At 41.2% G+C, this 22744-nt stretch overlaps 1 long non-coding RNA gene across 2 annotated transcripts in view; it reads left to right on the plus strand.

Moving 5' to 3' along the window:
• LOC132210440 (uncharacterized) overlaps positions 1-22744 on the plus strand; it is a 158518-nt gene that overhangs the window by 105633 nt on the left and 30141 nt on the right. Inside the window, exons 3-4 of one of the 2 annotated variants that reach the window (XR_009446557.1) lie at positions 7161-7259; positions 7955-8072. This is a non-coding gene — a long non-coding RNA (uncharacterized LOC132210440). Of the gene's footprint in view, positions 1-7160; positions 7260-7954; positions 8073-22744 lie in introns of those variants that run through there. The other variant, XR_009446556.1, reaches the window with a different exon arrangement.

A 22744-nucleotide genomic window follows, 5' to 3' on the forward strand; every position in this document is an offset into this window, starting at 1 on the left:
TGTCAGCTTCACCAGGGGAGCTGGAAGTTTGGAGGGGCCAGTGGGGGAGAGAACTGGTATCAGCTCCAACAGCAGGGGTGCATTGGTCCCAAGGGACGGGAATGAGGGTGTAGGGTCAGAGTGTCCAATCCTGTCCTGGGAGAAGCCAACTGTTGATGCAGAGTCCAGGACTGTTAGTTGTCAGTGGAGTTGTAATTGAGGATGTGCGTGGTCAGTTGGGGGTCAATTTAACAGTTATCCAGGAGTTAGACCTAGTTTTAGTTCTCTGACATTTCCTAGGTATTTATCAGCTTCGCTGCAGCAGAATTCTCTGAATTCTCTAATTTAACTGGATACTTTCAGACAGTTTCAAGCACAGGGGTATTTAATTGGAGTTTTCAATTTAGTAGGCAATTCCCTCAGAGTCTGCTTACATCCAGGATTCCACAGGTTCTTGATGATCAGCACCCATCTACACTGCAGAAATGACTATCTGGCTTTCAGGAAATCCAGGAGCAAAACTGCTATTCTAAGCCTAACCTCCATAGTTAACAGGGTTCTGGGATAATAAAATGTGAGGCTGGATGAACACAGCAGGCCCAGCAGCATCTCAGGAGCACAAAAGCTGATGTTTCTGGCCTAGACCCTTCATCAGGGTTCTGGGATACATGGGTTAAAGAAGGATTGGCAGGTGATATTCCTGCTCCATCATGAACCAGTTGGTGAGAAGGAATCCTAGGCTAAGTACAGCTACAGATAATCCCTGTTGCTAAAACTGGTTCCTATGTCTGAAAAACTAAACTCCCCAGTTCGTTCAGGCCTCTTGTAAACTTAAATCAATCAGTATAGATTTGTACTTGGCATTAATAGTAAATGCCAAAAGTTATGCAACTACTTTAAGTAATTTATTAACTGGTCACAAACTTAAAATGAGAAGTTATATAAATGTTTAGTTACAGATTAGGCCAGGCCTCTGCATATTCTTAGTTTATACTTCTGGTTTTGGCTTTCAGAATTGGGAAGAATTGACTGCCGCTTACTGACACTGAAGTAACAGTCTTCAGCTGAATTGTTCAGGGACAATTTATTTTGTTTGCTGCTGGTTTCTTCTCGCATGCGGAAGGTGACATTGCAACCTTAGCTCATAAATCAGCAAGTTAATATTTCAGAGCTTCTCTCGTGTCAAGAAACTGCAACCTGATCACTGAAGTTTCCTGTGGATATCATCTTCGATGAAGGATTACAAGGTGATTGACATGGCTCATTGACTGGTGTCACTGCTGCATAAAAAAATAATGTTTGCGCTGTCGCAATCACAAATCTGAGACTGTGAGCTGAAGGTTCATTGCTCCATGAACAGAATGATTTTCAACACACCTACTTTGCACATTAATCTCATGGGGCAAATGATTAATTTAACAGGTAACTACAATAAAGCAGGGCACCTATTGCTGCCTAAAATAAGTATGTTGGCAGTAAAGGGTTAAAGTTCATGAAGTTTGTGCTCTTGAATCTCTGGAAACTATTATTCACAAATAATGAAAGTGTATCTTAAAGGCCTGGCTGACTGTCACCTTTAATCCACCTGCTTCTCGAGCAATAAAATGGTTGTTCAGAATGTCTGATTCTCAGAACTTTACCTTACAGCACATCAGAATGTAATGTTAGACTATTAATTCCTGTCACAAATACTAGAGATATCCAAGATCATCAGAGGTGAAAGTGTTATTGGTTCACAAACCAAAACAAATTGTTTTGACTGCTTAGTTTTAAAGTTAATATTTCAGGGAAGATCCAGAAACAGCTTTTAGTTAGTGAAGTGGACTAAAGTGAACATGATGCCATCGTGTTTATTTGTCTCCAACGGATACCTCATTTTGACATGATGTCTGACGATCTATTTCAGCTTAATGAGGGAGGACTGGAAGCCACAGACTATAGTTGGATTCTATTGCCACAGCTGTTAACTATGGAAGCACCATGTACTGAAGAGCATACATACAGATGTAATCTATCCATAAAATACAGAAGTTAATTGCTTGGTAACAAAGTTCAATTATTTTGTTACCAATGCCACCTTCAGCACCATTTATCATGCACTGTCCACGTAGGAAAATCTTTAAAGAATTAGCACCACCTAATGCTTAAATTACTCATAACAACTTGAGTTATAGAATGTACCCACCGTAGAACATGTTGTGTAAGACAACCCATTTGCAATCCCAAAAAATATGCTTTTGCATATACGCAATTTGTACGTCAACCTCATATTTCAGCCATGATACACCATACTCCTATTAGCATGCATCCTCAAAGTCATGTCCACAAGTTCATATTTTACTTGCCTTATAACTGAGTGTCAAGTGAAACAGGCTGTGTTGTCAAGACGTGTTGGAGTTTAAGACATGCTGACATAAAGCAAAACTCATGTGGCAAACAAAGAAGAGAAATTATTCTTCCAACGAAGAGAGTTGGAAAAAAAAACTCTGCCCTGAAGATGCATAAAGACTAAACATTCAATTGTACAGGGATGAGTCACAGGCCTGATGTTGGCTTTCTGTACATGCAGCTATCTTTAGACAGAGACAAAAACATGAGTGCCCATTATATCACTTCGGTAACATAGATGAAACGCTCATTAGTTTTGATATGCCATGCAACCACACTGTGGAATTTAATGGTTTGAATACTTCAATTAAAATGACAGGACATGAGAGATAAGATTCTTGGTGATGCCAGCCAGTGCTGTTTTACAACAAGTCCCTGGGTGAGATTCCCTAAATTATTATAGTTCCAGATGGGCTACCCCAAATTGTCAAGCTCTCAGGTGAGGAGAGTGAACTGGCTGCCTCCTTTATTCACACATCCTCTCAGTTGTTCAGAGCAATGTTACTTTGAAAAGGATACCTTCCCCTATGGGTGCTTTTCTCCCAGACCAAATTTTTTTTTGAAATCCAGTCAATTTATCCAGCTAACAAAGAGCTGAGTTTATTATTGATTAATTGTGAGACGAAATGTTAATGAAACACACACAAATTGAAAATGAGAGGTGAGCCCAAAAAAAATTAAGAAAAAGATCAGTCTCTGAGTTACATGAAGAGTAAACAATGTAATGTTATGGCTGTTTACACTGTGTAGTAATACCCACAGCATTGACATTGGTAGATGAGCAGTTAATTTCAAGATATTTGACTTTGCACAGCAATTGGAAGGTTTTTGTCCTTTTGGCTATTACCTTTCCATTGTAGATTTGCTTGCTTTCTGGCTCCCAGCATAGACAGAGTATCCTTCCTTTTCATAAAATATGGGTACGACTGGGGTTTTCTCAGTGGTGATCCTCACAGCATAACTTTGCCCACTAGCGCACACAGACCAAGACTGAAACTGGCTTTTAACTCCTGTTGTTGCTATTTGCACAGATTACATTCTTTTCTCCCATGACAAGAGCTCACATAAGATTACAGTTCAGTATACAGTGCATTTCTTTGCTTGACATTCTTCTCTTTGAAGCTTTCTTGACACCAATTCCAGGTTCTCCCTCAAGATTGAAGATAAAGCACACAGGTCTTCCAAGCAATTACTGAATTATATCTGTCATAATGTACATACCCAGTCAATATTTGGGTATATTTAATATTTGGGAAAAAGAAACACGGGCAATTAAAAGTCCAATAAGCCTTTAAGTTATTAATGGTTATGATCTGTCACCATGACATTTCCCCTGCACGGCAAATGAAATGAGATTCAAATGGCTGAGCAGAAAATGTGTTGTGCTGTGGTATATAGGAGCTGATGGGTGTGGGTGCGATCAAATTGAACACATTTGCAGCGTGTCAGCTGGTCAAGGAGCTTCTACTCAAGAGCTGATGAGCTGGATTCAGAGCTGCAGACCATTTGTGATACTTCATGGAAATATAGAGTTACGCAGACGCTGTTTCAAGTGACAGTCACATCCTTTAGATTAATCGCATCAAATTTAGTCTGTGGCCTGAGATAAAGGAAGGTGTGATGTGAATAAGGCAGATATTGAAGTCCAGAATTTAGCTTTGATGGAGCCTCAGCCAGTGCCCTTGGCCAATAAATATAGGGTTTTCTGCTCCCAATGTGAATGAGGGGACAGACTGCAGTACCATGACCCAGAGTAGTGTTCAAAGGGGGTTATAAAGAGAAACAAAGTAGTAGTAGGCGATAGCATAAATAGAGGAATAGATATTGCTTTCTGCAACAAAGGCAGAGAGTCCTGAAGTTTGTGCTACCCACCTGGTACCAGGACATATCTTCTGGGCTGGAGAGGAACTTGGAATGGGATTGAGAGGATCAAGTTGTTGTGGTCCACATAGGTAGGATTCAGATTGAGGTCCGCTAAGCAATTATAAACAGCTCAGGGCAAAATTTTAAAAAAGCACAACTACAAAGTTAGTAATCTCAGGGTTACTAACCTGAGCCAAATGCAGGCTAGCTAAGTTTGGAGAGATAAATATGTGGCTCAAAGATTGGTGTGGGAACATTGGGTTCCAATTCATGGGATAATGGCACCAATAACAGAGAAAGAGAGAATTGTCCAGTTGGGATTGATTTCCTTTGAATCATGCTGGGATCAGCATCCTGGTGTATTGTACAACTAGTGTTGTAGTTAGGGCTTTTAATTAATTAGATGGTACAGGGTTGATGGAGGTGGGGGTGGGGGCTTTTAATTAATTAGATGGTACAGGGTTGATGGAGGTGGGGGTGGGGGCTTTTAATTAATTAGATGGTACAGGGTTGATGGAGGTGGGGGTGGGGGCTTTTAATTAATTAGATGGTACAGGGTTGATGGAGGTGGGGGTGGGGGCTTTTAATTAATTAGATGGTACAGGGTTGATGGAGGTGGGGGTGGGGGCTTTTAATTAATTAGATGGTACAGGGTTGATGGAGGTGGGTTGGGGGCTGGTGGTGCAGCCTGGCTTGTCTCTAGCATGCCTTGAATGCAATTCTGCATGTAATTGGGTGACAATGAAGTCTAAGTTTCCTAGTGTTTCTGTATTGGTCAGCCAGGTAGGTTCATCCCTGCTGCTAGACTTCACCTGCAACAGGACAGACCATTTCATACTTGTACCCTTCTGGGTGGTGGTATTGCTTTATCATGTTGGCATGACAGAGCCTTTGCGTTTTTTTTCCCTGAATGGGGTCTCAGTCGGATGATTTACTTCCCAAATTCTTGGTTACTCTGTACAGGGAATTGCACAGGAATTTTAGGAGTTTGTTTGGAGATTCAATCTGCTACATTGTCTAACAGGGCAAATAGGATTAGATTAATTCAGGCATGACCGAGTTAGATCAAAGGGTCTGTTTCCGTACTGTACAACTCTCTGACCCTATGACTCTATAACTCCTGCAGTCATTGCCCTGATACACTCCAGACGAATGCAGAAGACCCTCTTACCTTCAACTTGCACTCTCTAGTGGGAAGGCCACACCGTTCCCCAGCAGTGGAACTTGGCTAGCCCCAGTATCCCTCATTGCACTATTGGCTTGTTTGGCTCACCCCATGGAAATGTGGCCACCTTGTCTTTGGATACAAACCTCAGCAGTTCCTGGGAATTTGTTTAAGCTCATCCACATTCTTAGCAGTGCCTTTAAAAGGATTTGTGGCTGCAGTCAGAACCAAAGCCTAGCCCCTATTGCCATCTGACTGACTCCCATTGTGTGCATGGGTTACATGTACCCCAGTAAATCCCACCTGTATCTTCCCATAGCTTTCAGGCGTTAAAATGTAAACCATTGGCTGACTGACGCTGTACAAGCCCCTGGACTGGTACTGCAGGATGCCCTTGACTTACTGTGCTGAGATATCTCCTTTTACCTGACCAAAGCCTGCTGGCAATCATGACCAGCTTTGTGTCTGCACTAAAAGGCACAGCAATGCAATCATACCGTGAGCCTGGTACCTCTAGCTGTGGTGGAAAAACACAAAAGGCAAGACAAGGCAATGCTAGGCAGGGATGCTGCCATGATCCAGGTAGGCTTACAGTGAGTGAGCACTATAGCAATAACTTTACAGGCTGGAGATACACCCTGGTTCGGTCCATATGTTACATTCATTTCTCTGAGGACACAGTGTACAGCCTGAGGTGCCGCGTTGAAGTATTGAGGTGTCCTGTACACAGGCTGGAAAGGTGCCATAGATTCTCAGAGGAAGATGTAGATACCTTTGGACATGGAGTGCATGTGGTCAGTGCCCATGGAGCATGCCGTACAATGGAACAGGCTGCAAGCTGAATCTACCAAGTACCCGCTCTCATGTCTGTATCAAGAATTTTCAGCATCTAGTTTGTTCAGAGCGTTTGGTAAGATAGAAAGCTGCATAATAATGAAGTGAGATTTGCCATGACTAAGATGGGTAACAAGCAAAAACCTCCTTAATAAGCAACTTGCCATTGCTTGGTGAGAAACTTGCCTCAACACCCAGCAAATGCATAAAAGATGTAACAGGTTGCTCCCAATGCTGAGACAAATATTAGCTGACCTAGCATCTGGCTTAGTATCTGTGGAGAGAAATCAGAGTTAACATTTCAGGTCCAATGACCCTTCTTTAGACACTTCAGACCTGCTGAGTTTTTTCTGGCAATTTCTGTTTTTCTTGCTCATTTCCAGCATCCACAGTTCTTTCAGTTTTTTGACATTGTTCTTGATGGGCCTCCTGTGTAATTCCGCCACAAGTTGCACCATAGCTCACATTGTTCTGGCCCCTGTCAAATTCCACTCTAGCTCTTTACAAATAATATAAGAATTTAATGTCGGGCTAAAAATGTAGAAATTGACAAGAGATTGGGGAACAGACTCTAAACTACCAACTACTGCATTTAACTACAAAGCATTAAGGTGCATGTGAGCGACCCTGTTGGAAAATGAAAGGTGTCAATTTCAATATGCTAATCAATCAATTACAGCAAATGAACATTTGTTCTTGTTGTTTTGCTACTGGAGCACAGATTTTTCAGGTTTCTCAAATTTACCTGTGAAAGTGAAGTGTGGAAACTCAATGACAATTGAAGGGTTTGAAGATATGACAGATAAATGTATAACTGCTTTCTGGACTAATTGTGAAAGGCTTTATTACAGTACCTCTGCTTTGCAGTTTTGGAGCTTTTAAAACATCTGATCTCCATTTGGGATCTCTGATTTTTTTTATTCATTCACAGGATGATGGTGTTGCTGACCAGGCAGCATTTATTGCCCAGACGGCTGTTAAGAGTCAACCACATCGCTGAGGGTCTGGAGTCACATGTAGGCCAGACCAGGTAAGGATGACAGTTTCCTCCCCTAAAGGACATTAGTGAACCTAGTGGGTTTTTCCAACAATTGACAATAGAGTCACAGTCATCATTAGATTCTTAATTCCAGATATTTTTATTGAATTCAGATTCCACCATCTGCCTTGGCAGGATTTGAATCTTGGTCCCCAGAGGGTTATCTGGTTCTCTGGATTTACAGTCCAGCAATAACATGCTCAGCCATTGCCTCCCCAAGATCTATCAGATGAGCGTGATGGGTGCTGCTTCTACTGACTTACTTTGGACCTCAGATGAAACAAAGATAAGCATTAACTGCAGAAAAGCCAGCTCCTTTACAAACCTGCAGCGCCATAGGAGAGTAGCAGGATGTGAAGCTTAAAGGAGGTTGTAACCATAACACAGGTTCTCTTGGTGGTGGATAATCTTCCTTGAAATGTTAGTTCACCACTGCCTGAGGTGGCACATGGTGTCACATCTGGTGGTGCCAGTCATTTGTAGCTTACTGGAGCAACTGCCAACTGAACCTGGTGGTTACACTTTAGCACTGGTTGTCAACATCCTTGCCTCGAGCTCCTTCTGAACAGTCAACTGACTGACTTTGCAAGTGGGCGGCATGTTTTCCAGGGCAGGCAATTATGTCAGCTTAACACCAATGATACTAGTCATAGTAAGTGGAAAATCAAATGTGTTGTTCTGACTAGCTTTCCACAGGTGCAGGCTGTCATTAACTCCTCACGAATGACAATTAAGACACCATAGACACCCAGGAGTATTCATCGACTGGAGCAACTTCCACTTCTTCAATGTGCAGTCAGTGTGTAACAACAAGAAAATGTTTATTCAGGTGTGTGCAGGATCTCCAGGGAGCTGGCAAGATGCTTTATGGGATATGGGCATTTGTTACCCTCCCTAAGAGGAAACTACATTACAGTAGATCTGGAGTCACATGAAGACTAGACAGGCTATGAATGATAGATTTCTTCCCCAAAGGGCATTAGTGAGCTAAATGTTTCTTATGACAATTAATGATAGTTTCAACATTATTGATACTAACTATTATTTCCAGATTTTTATTAATTAAGCTTAAACTCTACCAGTTGTAGTAGTCAGAATTGAGTTCATGTCCTTAGGACATTAACTAGGGTCTGTAGGTTACTAATCTGATGACATTCCCATTACACCAGCATCTCACCATTCATGAAATTGTGCTGGGATAGGAAATAGTGCCATTGTTAGTTGGACAATTGGGAATGTGAGCAATTGCTTAAACAGAGGGGAGTGGTTGTGAGGAGTGATATCTTGGAGTATACTTGAGAAGGCAGATTGAGGATGCTAGGGTGATACACTATCCAGGATGTGAGTGAAAGTGCCACAGCACTCAGGTTGTCTGGCCTGCCTTAGGTCATTAAACTGCTTTCACTATCGAATCCAAGAGAATGCCATCATGGCCTAGCTGCTGACCTCCTCCACCCACTTCCAATCACACAGGTTTTAAGTGACAGGTAGTTCTGAAGAGCAGTAAGAACTGCAGATGGTTGAGCCAGAGATAACGCAGAGTGGAGCTGGGGGAACACTGCAGGCCAGGCAGCATCAGAGAATCAGGAAAGTTGACATTTTGCATCAGGACCCTTCTTCAGAAATGGGGTGTGGGGGAGAAAGGAAGCTCGGAAATAAATAGAGAGGAGGGGTGTGGCTGGGGAAGGTAGGTGGGAAGGTGATGGGTGAGTGCAGGTAGGGAGTGGTGGGGATTGTTCAGCGAGGTGGGAGGAGCTAGTTTTAAAACCTCCCCACCCCTGGCCTCATCCCACGTCCAATTCTCCTCTCATTTCCGTCTCCTTGACTTGACACGACCTGTCCATCATCTTTCCCACCCATCTGCCCCACCCATCCCACTGACCAATCCCCACCAGCCCCACCCCTCCTTCTCTCTATTTAATTTTGCCACAGCCCCCCAACCCCTCATTCTGAAGAAGGGCCCTGACTTGAAACTTCAACAATTTTTCTGCTCCTCTGATGTTGCCTGGCCTGCTGTGTTCGCCCAGCTCACACTGTGTTAGTTCTGAAGAGTACCTCCCTGAGGGTTCACACATACCTCAGTAACACAGCAGGGAGGTATTATTCCATTGAAGTACAACATTTGAATGTCTGCACTTCATTCTGCCAATTCTTTGTAATGCTACTGACTCCAAACTCCATCAAATTGCCAATGTGGAGTGTCCTTTTAAATACTGGAATTGAAATCGACTTTCACAACATCACATGTGCTCAGGTGAAAATGGTGGGTGGTGAGTGTTAAAAGAAGCGTCATTCTGCCCTTACTATCAGGTTCCCTACCTTCCAGCTCTGATTCCTGGAATCTTGGCTGCTTAAAATCTGGCTTTCTGATTTTCCTTCAATTTTTGGGAAAAAAAACCCTCAACTGTATTGAGAAGCAAGATGAATCTTTGCAACTGTGTTTTGGTCATGGTAAAAGTCAATGCTAATCACTTCCTCCTGCGAGGTGGCCATCCTATTCTCTAACATCACTGAAACAGAGAGCAGCACAGAGAGGACAAGTCACAAATGGAGAGAATGGTAAACAGTTAATGTTGTCGCCTCATTCTGGAGTAAGTTTACACAGAGATTCATTGTTGTAATTTTGTCGAACACACCATTTATACAATTGAATTCTTTGCCTGCCAAGCGTCCCATCTAAGTCAGAAGAAGCCACAAGGAAAGTCATCCCTATTGTTTGATTTTGTTTAAGGAAAGTGAGTTGAATTTTGCAAACAAGCAAAGCCTCTTCAAGGAAGTCATGGAGGGTAGAGGCAAGAGGTGAAGAAACAATATGGTTGAGGATGAAAGATACCTTTCAGTAGTAGGGGCTATTGGGGGGATAAAAGGCAAAGTGACTGACAATGGAGCAATACATAAGGAACAATACAGGTGGTTATTCCAAAGCAAAATATGGCACATGCAATAAATCTGAAAATGCTGGAAATATTCATGGTTGTAAATTATTTGCAGGAGGGAGATGCAGAGTTAAAGGGTGGAATTTGAAGCTATTTAGTGGCCCACAAGTTGCCCCAAATTTCCTACTTTTGGGAAGGCCTGCTGTATTACTTGCCAAAAAATCACTTAATGTGCAGTGGCATGTCTTCCCTGAGATTTGATAGCATAGGGTGATACAGCATGGAAATAAACGCTTCTTTCCAATTAGTCCATGCCAATCATGTTGCCAAACTAAACTAGTCCCACTTGCTTTCATTTGGTTTATATCCTTCTGAACCTTTCCTGTTTATGTACTTGTCCATAGAGTCATGCAGCATGGAAACAGATACCTGAGGTGGAAATCACATTCTTGTGAGCTACCTTCCAAAGAGAGTGTGGTAGTTACGCTCAGCAGCTGAGGTGATGGTTGTTGTTGGTAGTGAGCCCAGCAGAGGACGGTCAAGGGAGCCAGGCCACAGATGAGTGATGGCCAAGGTGAGAGAAAGAAAAGAAACAGTAAAGTCACAGTGTTCAGTGACACAGAAAAACCAGATGCAATATGGGCAAGAAATCATATTCCATGCTTTACTGTATGATTAGATTCCCTACAGTGTGGAAACAGGCCCTTCGGCCCAACAAGTCCACACTGCCCCTTGAAGCATCCCACCGAGACCCATACCACTGTAACCCACACACCACTGAACACTACAGGCAATTTAGCATGGCCAATCCACCTAGCCTGCACATCTTTGGACTGTGGGAGGAAACCAGAGCACCCAGAGATAACCCACGCAGACACGGGGAAAACGTGCAAACTCCACACAGGCAGTTGTCGGAGGCTGGGATTGAACCCGGGTCCCTGGCACTGTGAGGCTGCAGTGCTAACCACTGAGACACCGTGCCGCCCACCGTGCGTGAACTGATACTTCAATGTTGATGTAATCGCCTGTACAAATTAGATCTGACATTTCCCTATGAAAATACAGAGATCTACGAAATATGCAGGCTCTTAAAGCTGAATTATTAACTTTGTGTCCAGGCAAAATCAAAAGACAGTTTATAATGAACTTGACTAATTGGTGACAATTCAACTCTCCTAAGAATATCCTCAATGCATACCCTATGATGAGATATATTGAATTTAACTAAATGATGTGCTGCTCATACATACTGCATGTTGCAAAAATGAAATTCCTTTCAATTGGCAAGGAGGATACAAGTCAATTGGTGATTACTTTGCATGTAATACAGCAGGCCTTCCCAAAAGTAGGCACTTTGGGGCAGTTGTGGGCCCACGATATAGGTTCAAATTCCACCCTTTAACTCTGCTTCCTAGGGAAGCTGCCATCCATGTAAACCCCAATGCTCTCTCAGCTTGTTTTGCTTTATGGAATGTCATGTAAGTATTTGTGTTGGCACAGAGAGTTTGGCAGCCTTCCTGACACATTAGTATACAGTGAATGTGAGGTGATACCCACTGCATCTTGGAAAGAGCCTGTAGCATAAAAGTTAAAGACCACAATGACCTTCCAATAGTGAGAATTAATACTATTCATGCCTTGGATCAAAGCTTGTGCTTTTGCTGCACCAGTTGACATAGCTAAATATCAATTACTGTGGTGAAGCTAAGTCGCCTTGCTCCTGAGTAGGAATAATGTAAGAGGGACACTCCCTGGATCATTCTTTGGCCAGGCCTCACGTGTAATGCCCTCCCTTTCCTCACCCTTTTTCTCCACTTCTATTTCTCTGTATTGTCTTCCATGCTGCTCTTCTTCATCCTCCCACTCCAAGGCGGCCTAATGGAAACTGCTCATGTCTGCAGCCAGACTATTTCTTACACAACAAGTAATACTATTGCATGTCAAGTCAAGCCTGTGTCCAGTCTAAGTGAACTGCGTAGAATGATACAGCATACTAAAGAAATGAACACCCAGAAATTGGGGGGCAGCCTGAAATGATAAACCAACAATTTAACTAAATACTCCTTGACCCTTTGGTTGGTGAGGTCAGTCAAGGACTTCTGGTGGTGAGGGTGTTGATAGATGTAAGCTGGCACCAAAGAGTGGTGACTTTCATTCTAATGATGGTGGCTCATGGCCCATGGTGGGACACTTAACAAGCAGGATTGTAAAGCTGAACACTATTTCTTTATTTCTTTGTTTCTCTGTCTTTATATTCTATGTTGTGGTTTACTTTTCTGTGTTTTAAGATGGCACCAGAGAGCAGCAACACTATGCAACACTTTTCACTGTAGTTTGTAACACAATACACGTAACAATAAGTAAATCAAATAAATCAAATATTAGCAAGGAGTTAAACAGTATGGAAAAAGACCCTTCAGTCCTACCAGTCCAAACCGGCCATAATTCCAAACTAAGCCAGACCCACCTGTCTGCCCATATCCTTCCAAACATTTCTTATTCAAATGCATATCCAAATATCTTTTAAACATTGTTAAGGAAATTCATTCCACAAGTGAACCACTCTCTGTGTAAAAACAAAATGCCCCTCATGTCTTTTTAAAATCTTTTTCCATTTACCTTAAAAAATACCTCCTAGTTTTGAAATTCCCTGATGCCAGAGAAAAGACTATTTGCATTCACTTCCTCTATACCTCTCATGACTTTATTAACCATTATAAGGTCACCCCTTAATTTCCTAAGCTCCAGTGAGAAAAGTCCCGTCCTCTCCAGTCTCATTATAACTCAAATATTCCAGTCCTGGCAACATCCTGGTAAATTTCTTCTGAACCCTCTCCAACTCAATAATATCCTTGCTATAACAAGGACACCAGAACGGGACTGAGTACTGCAGAAGAGGCATCACTAAACTCCTGGTAGCTAGCACTATATCTTAGTACATAGCAAGGGGTGATTGAAAATCTAGAGAAGGCACCTCCAAAATCTGAACTTACCAAAAATTATTCTTATTTCTAAAGTTTCTGACTTGCTTTCTTGTCATTAGCACTTTGCTAATACAGCAGATGACCCATTTCTGGGCAGTAACAGATACCTTCCTTCTGTTTACCAAGTGGGAGTTTAGTGGTAGGTTAATGTCCCATTAACAAACTAAACATGCTCATGAATTTGCTGCATAGAAACTTTAAAATCATAGAATCTAGGGACACATTCTCAGGTCTCTGCTGAATCACGCACAGCTATAGATTAATAAAAAGTGACACAGTGTTGCATGCAGTTTTTAGAATAGGACATTTGTGTAACTACTGCTCATCCTAAATCACATCCTCAAAACTTGCATTTATATGGAACCTTTCACAGCCTTAAGTCCTAGGAAAGTGTTTTAGAGTTGATAATGTCTTTATAAACTATGGTCACTAAATCAAGTATTAGTGAAACACAGCTGCCAATTTGTGTGCTGCAAAATGTGGGAATACTGTGGTGAGTAACTCACCTCCTGGCTCCCCAAAGCATGTCCACCATCTACAAGGCACATATCAGGAATGTGATAACATATTCTCTATTTGCCTGGATGGGTGCAGCCCCAGTAACACTCAAGAAGCTTGCCACCATCCAGGACAAAACAGCCTGCTTGATTGGCACTATATCCACAAGCATCCGCTCCTTCCACCACCAACGCTCAGTAGCAGCAGTGTGTACTGTCTACAATGTGCAGATTTGTGGGATGTGGGTGTGGCTGGCTGGCCAGCATTTATTGCCCATCCCTAGTTGCTACAATGTGCACTGCAGAAATTCACCAACGATCTTTAGACAGCACCTTCCAAACCCACGACCACTTCCATCTAGAAGGACAAGGATATCAGACATATGGGAACACCACCACTTTCAAGTTCCCCTCCAAGCCACTCACCATCCTAACTTGGAAATATATCAGCATTCCTTCACTGTCACTTGGTCAAAAATCTGGAATTCCCTCCCTAAAAACATTGTGGGTCAGCCCACAGCAGATGGACTGCAGCAGTTCAAGAAGGCAGCTCATCATCACTTTCTTAAGAGCAACTAGGGATGGGCAATAAATGCTGGCCAGCCAGCCACACCCACATCCCACAAAAATTAATTTTAAAAAATTTCCCAGAAACAGCTATGATCCGATAATTTAGCTTGGTAACATATTTTGAAAGATAAGTATTGAGCAGCTACCAGGCGATAACTCCTCTTTTACAAAGTGTTCTTGTCGCAATAAACTAAAGTGCAGGAAAACCCCAGAGGATCTGGCAGTATCAGAGGAGAAAGAAACAGAGTTAACTCATTTTAACTCAAGTCATTTATAGAAACATAGAAAATTGCATAGGACTAGGCCATCAGCCCTTTGAGCCGGCTCTGCCATTCGATATCATTGTGGCTGATCATCTAACTCAGTATCCTGTTCCTGCTTTCTGCCCAGGCCCTTGGATTCCTGTAGCCCAAAGAACTGCATCTAACTTCGTGAAAAACAATCTTTTGGCCTCAGCCACTTTCTGTGGCAGAGAATTCCACAGAATCATGACTCTCTGGATGAAGGAATGTCTCCTCATCTTAGTCATAAATAGTCCTTAACTCTGACCTCTGGACTACCTAGTCATTGGGAACATCTTTCCTGTGTTTACCCTGTTTCGTCCTGCTAGAATTTTATAAGTTTGTATGAAACTCACTCTCATTCTTCTAAATGCCGGTGAATACAGTACTAATCAATCCAGCCGCTCTACATATGTCACTCTACTATCCCAAGAATCAGTCTGGTAGACCTTAGTTGCACTCTATCCATAGCCAGAACATGCAGATAAGACACCCAGTACTCCAGGTGTGGTCTAACCAAGGCCTTGTACGAATGTAGCAACATACCCCTGCTACTGTACTTTAATCCTTTCACTGTGAAGGCCAGCATACCATTTGTATTCTTCACTGCCTGCTTGTACCCTGCATGCTTCCTTTCAGCAATTAGTGTACAAGGACACCTCGGTCCCAACACAACTCCCACTTTTCCAATCTATCACAATGAAATAATAATCCACCTTCCTGTATTTGCTACCAAAGTGAATACCCTCATATGTATCCACATCATACTTTATCCGTCACGCATTTGCACACTCACTCAATTTGTTCAAATCATACTGAAGCATCTCTGTATCTTTCTCAGTGTTCATCCCCACACCCAGATTTGTGTTGTCTGCACACTTGGAGATGTTAGATTTATTTCCCCTCGTTTACATCATTAATGCATACTATGAATAGATGGGATCCAAGCACTGGTCCATGCAGAACCCACCAGCCACTGGTTGCCACTCAGAAAATGACCTGTTTATTCCTATTCTGTTACCTGTCTGCTACCCAATTCCCTATCCGTGTCAGGACACTCCCCCAATCCCTTGTGCTTTAACTTTACATGCTAATCTGTTATGTGGGACGTTATTGAAAGACTCCTGAAAATCCAAGTAAACTACACTCACTGACTCCCCCTTATGAACTCTACTGGCCATATCCTTGGAAATTACCAGTAGATTTGTCAAGCATGATTTGCTTTTCATAAATCAATGCTGTCTCTGTCTAATCCTATTAGGGTATCTACCTGAAGTGCTGTAACCTACGAGGCAATGGACCAAATACTGGAAAGTGGGATTAGGCTGGGTGACACATTTGTTGGGCCAATGCAGACATGATGTGCCAAGTGACTTTCTGTGTTGCAACCATTCTATGATTACCCTTTCAAGTCCAATATGACTCTTTTTCAGAACTGAAGAGACATTCAAATGGGATGGTTTTTCACCGTAAAAAAAATGAGCAGGCTCAGGTGGAACACAAGGGCTGGTCGTACAGAGAGAGGGGAGCTTATTATCAAAGTTGTCATTGCAGCACAAGACAAAGCAATTGTCACTTACAGTAGTAAGGAAACAAAACGTAGGTTCAGTGTAGTTGTTAATAGCAGAAGAAAGGTCAGCTCTGTTTCAGAATTTAGAACAAGATACAGAATGGTGCTTAGAGCAAGAAAATCAAAATAAAGGGCAGAGTTCATAGTCCTCTCTGATGAAGGGTCTAGCCCGAAACGTCAGCTTTTGAGCTCCCGAGATGCTGCTTGGCCTGCTGTGTTCATCCAGCTTCACACTTTGTTATCCAGAGTTCATAGTCTGAAGTTTTTGAACTCTAGAAGTCTGTAAAGTGCCTAAACAAAAGATGAAATACAGTTCCTTCAGCTTGTGTTAGGCTTTCTTCGAACATTGCAGAAGGTCAAGGATATTAGCATTAGCATGAGAGCAAGATGGCGAATGGAAATTGCAATAACTGGAAATGAGTGGAGGTGCACAGTAAAGCAGTCACTCAGTCTGTGTTTGGTTTCTTCATTGTCAAGGAGACTGCAACCTTCTCATTCAGAGCTGACTGTACTCCCAGCTGAGCCACACCCAGCACTAATGGTTATACTTTCAAATGCATTTTCTGACAACATATTTACAGCAGTTTTCTGTTTTTAACACACAATATTAATTTGCTGTTATAAACTGTATTCATTATTTTCCAAACATTTGAATTGTACAATGATAGCCAAAGGGCTGAAATCATTACTTTCATTTGACATTTAATTTGTAGGAAATTAATGTAAACTTCAAATGTTGATTATTAGGCATTTAAACTAAAATTACAGCAACAAGTATTTCTCATTTGTGCTGGAGATTTTCTTTATAATATGATGGTTAAAATTCAGTTTGAAAAACTTGAGAGGCGTTACCCAAAGGTGTATTATTTCTAAAATCTGTATCTTGATATGTAAATATTGTATAATTGCACCATTGGTACACTGATGTTTAAAAAATCACAGTGAAAAATTCACTGATGATATAATATGTGATGTAACATAACTGCGTCACTCTGTTATTCTTTCACTCAATTATCTCCAAATGTAAATTGCAAATATCAATATTTAAACTAAAATGGACCTCCTAAGCACATGCCAACACATTCTATCAAAATTGAACTTTAACCTCAATTATATATATTGTATAAGTGAGCACAATAAACAAGTAGTATGGGACTTAACTCTTGTAAGGGAGTTGCAAAAATTTTGTTCTATTTCTTAAAAGTAATTTGGAGTTCTAAATTGTAATCAAACCATGAACTACTGAACAAAATACTTTACTCAGAGTGAAATTGTGTCAGGAATGAGATCATAAACACCTCTGTAAAAAAACCCTTTATAGCCCTCCATACTAATTTCTCCTAATCTCAAATCTGCCATTATCTAATCCTGTGTTCTTTTCTTCTACTGAATCCTTCCCATTTTAATTGGATCTTTAACTCACCTTTTCTTTTGGAATTTTATAGCCTTCTGGATTATCATATTGTGGTCACTACATCCTAAGTGCTCAACCACATTCAGCAAATGTGTCCGATGTGCTTCATTACTCAAAGCTATATCTAGCAATGTATAGAATATATCAACGAGAGTAACAGGCAGAGTCCCAGTACAGGGCTGATGCTTTCTCAGGAACAAAAATTGTTCTCATTAAATACAGGCCAAAATCTTGCTGATCCATGTACTGCCTGCAGTTCAGTACAAATTTATGGTGATAACGTGCTTCTAGCCATTGACTGACATTACCTTTCACTGCTGCTCAGAAAAACAGGACTGGGATTTCTCTCATTTTAATTCCTTCGTACTTGTCTCCTCTTGACAGCAATGTATCTGACATAGTGATTGCTGGGAAAAGAAACTTCTTACCCCAGCCCCCTCTCACTGCTGTGTCATTGCCCACTTTCATGCTCAAATAATTGGATTTTAATATTAAAAATGGGATCATGGTTTGCTCTTTCTAATGTCCATAATTTGAGGGTCTTATTTAATATTACAATCCTTCTTTGATTACAAGAATGGCTTTGCAATACTTTAAAATAGCATTTCAGAACACAATAGTTATAAAGCAAAGTTAGAAGATTAGTAGGTTGAATTCTCATAGCTGTGGGGCATGTACAAGAAGAAAAATTACAGAATTAATAAATGCAAAGCTCTTTGTTTTGTCTACGTCTGTCTTGACTGTCTCCTGAGAGTGTCTTGTTTTGTCCCAGTTTGTTAATCTCTTTCTTGGCTGCATTTCACTCTTACATCTTACACCACCATCATCTGTATCCTGGATGCTTTTCCTTTTGTCTCAGTTCACAGATTCCATATGTCTTTTCTTCAATTCCCAATGTGTCCACATTCAAACTCTTCAGAGCTCTCTGTTGGCTGCATTCCTACACTGTCCACTCTGACTTACCATTCTGTTCTCAATGTGTCAAGATAATAGGCTTCCTTTTATTGAAAAATATCATCCTATTGGCAGACTGGAAGAAACACGAAAGCAAATCATATTCTAAGAAGCAATAACTTCAAAACAGTGAAAGGGGAGAATTGGAAAAGAAAAATACTTTGGGATTTTATTCTTTATGTTTCAAAATAACACGGTAATATACTTTCTGGAATTTGGGATGGAATCTATTTTCCCTTCGTTGTAAGATTCAGTTCATTAATTGTGTTACTAAATAAAATATTAACATTAATGTCATTACTAAAATCTAAAAACCCTGAGTGATGTAAACTGTTGCCATTTTAGAGAAGGAAGGCCTGAAAGATGTGTAGAACACAAGTAACTGGAAAATATTTTGTGACATACACTTATACCTGTTCTTGCCAACAGAAGCAAAAAAACCTTTAATACTTTGACGGAGACAACAATACTGCCAGATATGTTCAAGCTGCTGAGAATGCATTTTTCTTGTATTGCTGTCCTTATGCTCTGGTGCCTTTAAGTTATGATTTAATCTGATGACTGCACCATAGACGCCCTTATATTTAGCAGCAGATTAAGTGGGATTAGAGTTTTGGCAAAGTCTGCTGCATTTTAGCATTTTTTGAGAAAGAGTATTTCAGTTCTGTTTGTCTCACAATTTTTCCTGAAGGCCCTGGGCCAACTTGCATTTATACCACCAGTGGTTAAGGTCTGGTGTTGATATGCCACCAGAATAGATAGAATCATAGAATCCCTACAGTGTGGTAGCAGGCCGTCCCACCCAACCCGCACAACTTTGGACTGTATGGGGGGTTCAAGGTATTGGCATAGAGAGAGGATTATCTGATTGGCAGAAGGCTTGGTCAATGAATGGGTCTTCTTCCGATTGGCAGGTAATGACTAGTGGTTTTCTGCAGGGGCCAGTGTTAGGACCACAACTATTCATGTTACACATATACAATCTGGACGAAGGAACTGAGGGCATTGTTGCTAGGTTTGCAGATGACGCAAAGATAGGTGGAGGGATTGGTAGTGTTGAGGAATTGGGGAAGCTGCAGAAAGACTTGGACAGGCTAGGAGAGGTATCACAGAAGTGGCAGAAAGAATGCAACAGGGCAAAGTATGAGGTTATGCACTCTGGTAGGAAGAATAGAGGCATGGACTATTTTATAAATGGGGAAAGGCTTTGAAAATCTGAAAATCCTGGGTCAGGATTCTCTTAAGGTTTTCGTGTATATCCCATTGGCAGTTAGAAAGGCAAATACAATGTTTCAAGAGGAGAAGAATACAAGAGCAGGGATGTATCACTGAGGCTGTGTAAATTTCTTGTCGGACCACATTTGGAACATTGAGAGCAGTTTTGAGCCCTGTATCTAAAGAAGGATGTGCTAGCATTGAGGCGGTTCCAGAGAAGGTTTACAAGAATGATCCCAGAGATGAAGGGCTTGTCATATGAAGAGCAGTTGAGGACATTGGGTCTGTAATTGATGGACTTTAGAAGGATGATGGGAGCTCTGATTAATAAATTACAGAAAATTGAGAGGCCTGGACAGAGTGGAAGAGGAAAAGACGCTTCCGTTAGCAATAGAGACTTGAACCCAAGGGCACAGCCTCAAAGTGAAGGGATGATCCTTTACAACTATGATGATGAGGAATTTCTTCAGCCACAGAGTGCTAAATCTGTGGAACTCATTGCCACAAAGGATTGTGAACCCCAAGTCATGGAGTGTATTTAAGGCAGAAATAGGAAGGTTCTAGATTGATAAGGAAATCAGGAGTTATAGAGAGAAAGCATGAAATGGGCTTAAGAAACATATCAGCCATGATCAGATGGTGGAGCAGATCTGATGGGCCAAATGGGCTAATATGCTCCTATATTTTATGGACTTATGCTCTTCAGTTGAAGTTACAGCAACCAATGGAGAGCCCTTGAGAAAATTCTTGGCTTGCAGCATTTTAATTCTTTCTTCCTTCATGTGTTTAAAAGGATGATTAATATTTGAGGTCTATGTTATCAATGTAAACAGCATGTGGAACATACATCTGGCAAAGTTATAGTGTACAATAGCAGAAAGTTGATAACTAACTACCTCATAGTCTAACTATTCACAAATCACCCATTTGTTCAATGATGAGCAAGTCCATATTATAGATTTGATATTCGACAATGACAGATACAACTCACATAAAAATGAAAAGCACTTAGCAAGGTGATGGAAGAAATAATCAGCAAGAAAATCAAGTTAGGTAACTGTTTGAAGAATGGCAGACTCCTTTATAGTGTAATGTTTTGGAGCCAGCCAAGCAACATATTACAACAAAAGAACATAATAGATTAGTTTCAGCATTGGACCAAATGCTGCTGAATAAACTGTTCTTCAGTATTCCTTAAAGAATGTCATGGAAATCAAGGAACAATTCACTAACATGCTCACAATGAAGGCATTTCAGTTGCATATATGGGTATACACGAATACACACAGTTAACCACACTGCAGAAGTTTTATGACAGATGTAAAAAGATCTTATAAGAGGAAAATGCAAGGCATTGATGTGGAATTGAAAACTCAGAAAACCTGAATAACCTTGCCCTCAGCAAGTTGTAAATGCCACAATTACCTGGGTTTGCCTACTTGGAAAAGGAGCTTTAATTGAATGGACTGTGCTAGGAATGGATGTCGTAGATAATTTTATGACCCAGGAACTACATTAGTAAACCCACAGAACTTTATTATTTAAAATTAAATGAAACCTTACTGCCGGTCCACAGTGTGTTGCAATACACCCAACAAAGTAGGCCGTACCATCAGTTCCAGATACAATAAATTCTCACAGTTGGCCAAGTACTTCTCCAAAGGTAGAAATGGGGGTTTCAGGAAGACATCATATCATTTTTTTCTGTAAGAACTTGAGCTTTGAGGATTGTGGAAGGATTGAATTATTTCAAGATCTGTGGATACTGGGTTTGTTTTTTTTTAAAGCCACTTTGGACTTTAGAATGCCTTTTAACAAGGCACTTCTTGAGGCTATACTGTTTCAGATAGTTGCTGGTCTTGCTTGTTGGAGATTGCTCAGACCTTTGAGTGTGGGCTTCTCAGGAAGGGTCACTGGACACGAAAAATTAACTCTGTTTCTCCCTTCACAAAAAAAATCAGACCTACTGAGCTTCTCCAGCAACTTTTGTTTTTGTTCCTGATTTACAGCATCCACAGTTCTTTTGGATTTTCTTTGAGTGTTGGGGTTGGGATCTCATGCTGAACAGGATGTTGGTGAGGCCTCTTCTGAAGTACTGTGTACAGTTCTGGTTGCCTTGCTGTAGGAAAATATTTTTAAATTGGAGAGAGTTCAGAAAAGATTTACCAGGATGTTGCCAGGACTGGAGGTTTTGAATTATAAGGAGAGGCTGAATAGGTTGGAACTTTTTTCACTGGAGTATGGGAGGTTGAGGGGTGACTTTATAGAGGTTTCTTTTTAAATCATGAGGGGAATAGATAAGGTGAATAGCAAAGGTTTTTTTTCCCCAAGGGTGGGTGAGTTCAAAACTAGGGGGCATATTTTTAGGGTGAGCAAAGAAAAATTTAAAAGGAATCTGACAGGCAACTCTGTAGCAACACTGTAGGTGGTGTGTACGTGGAATGAACTGGCAGAGGAAGTGGTAGATGCAGGTACAGTTACAACATATAAAAGACATTTGGACAGGTATGTGAATGGGAAAGGCTCTAAGGGATTTGGGCCAAGTGCAGGTAAATGGGACTAGTTTAGTTTGGGAAACTTAGGCTGTAAGGACAGCTTGGACCATAGGGTCTGTTTCTGTTCTGTATGACTCTATGACTCTATGGGAGAAATGTTTCAGGAAATTTCTTGCTGGATGGGACTTTCTGGGGGGAGTGTCCTTCTCCCTCCCTGTCAAGCATCCCAAAATCCACGCTCACTGCTCTGTTTGTCTGTCATTGTTGCAAACCCAAAGACATAGCAGCTAAAGACCCCATACCTTTGGCAGCCCTTGCATGGACAGTTCATAAAATTCATCTGTCCTTCCTTACTGTGTGGATGCAGGAACACACCCTGTAGAGTACAGCAACCCACCAAAATAATCCAAAAAAAAACTCCACCATGCTTCCACGAATAGCAGCACTTTACAATAGCACAAAAAAGTCGAAAGCACGTCCTGAGCAAGTTCACCTTTTTTATATAGCACCAGATTGACAGAGGTAGCCTCATGCAGTGTTGCACTCAGTGATTAGAATATCTGTTCACCAGGCCAATGTGTCAAAAATGTGCATCAAATCAGCCTGAGTGACTGTTTAAT

The sequence above is a fragment of the Stegostoma tigrinum genome, chromosome 12 (assembly GCF_030684315.1).
Source record: "Stegostoma tigrinum isolate sSteTig4 chromosome 12, sSteTig4.hap1, whole genome shotgun sequence".
Lineage (NCBI taxonomy): Eukaryota > Metazoa > Chordata > Chondrichthyes > Orectolobiformes > Stegostomatidae > Stegostoma > Stegostoma tigrinum.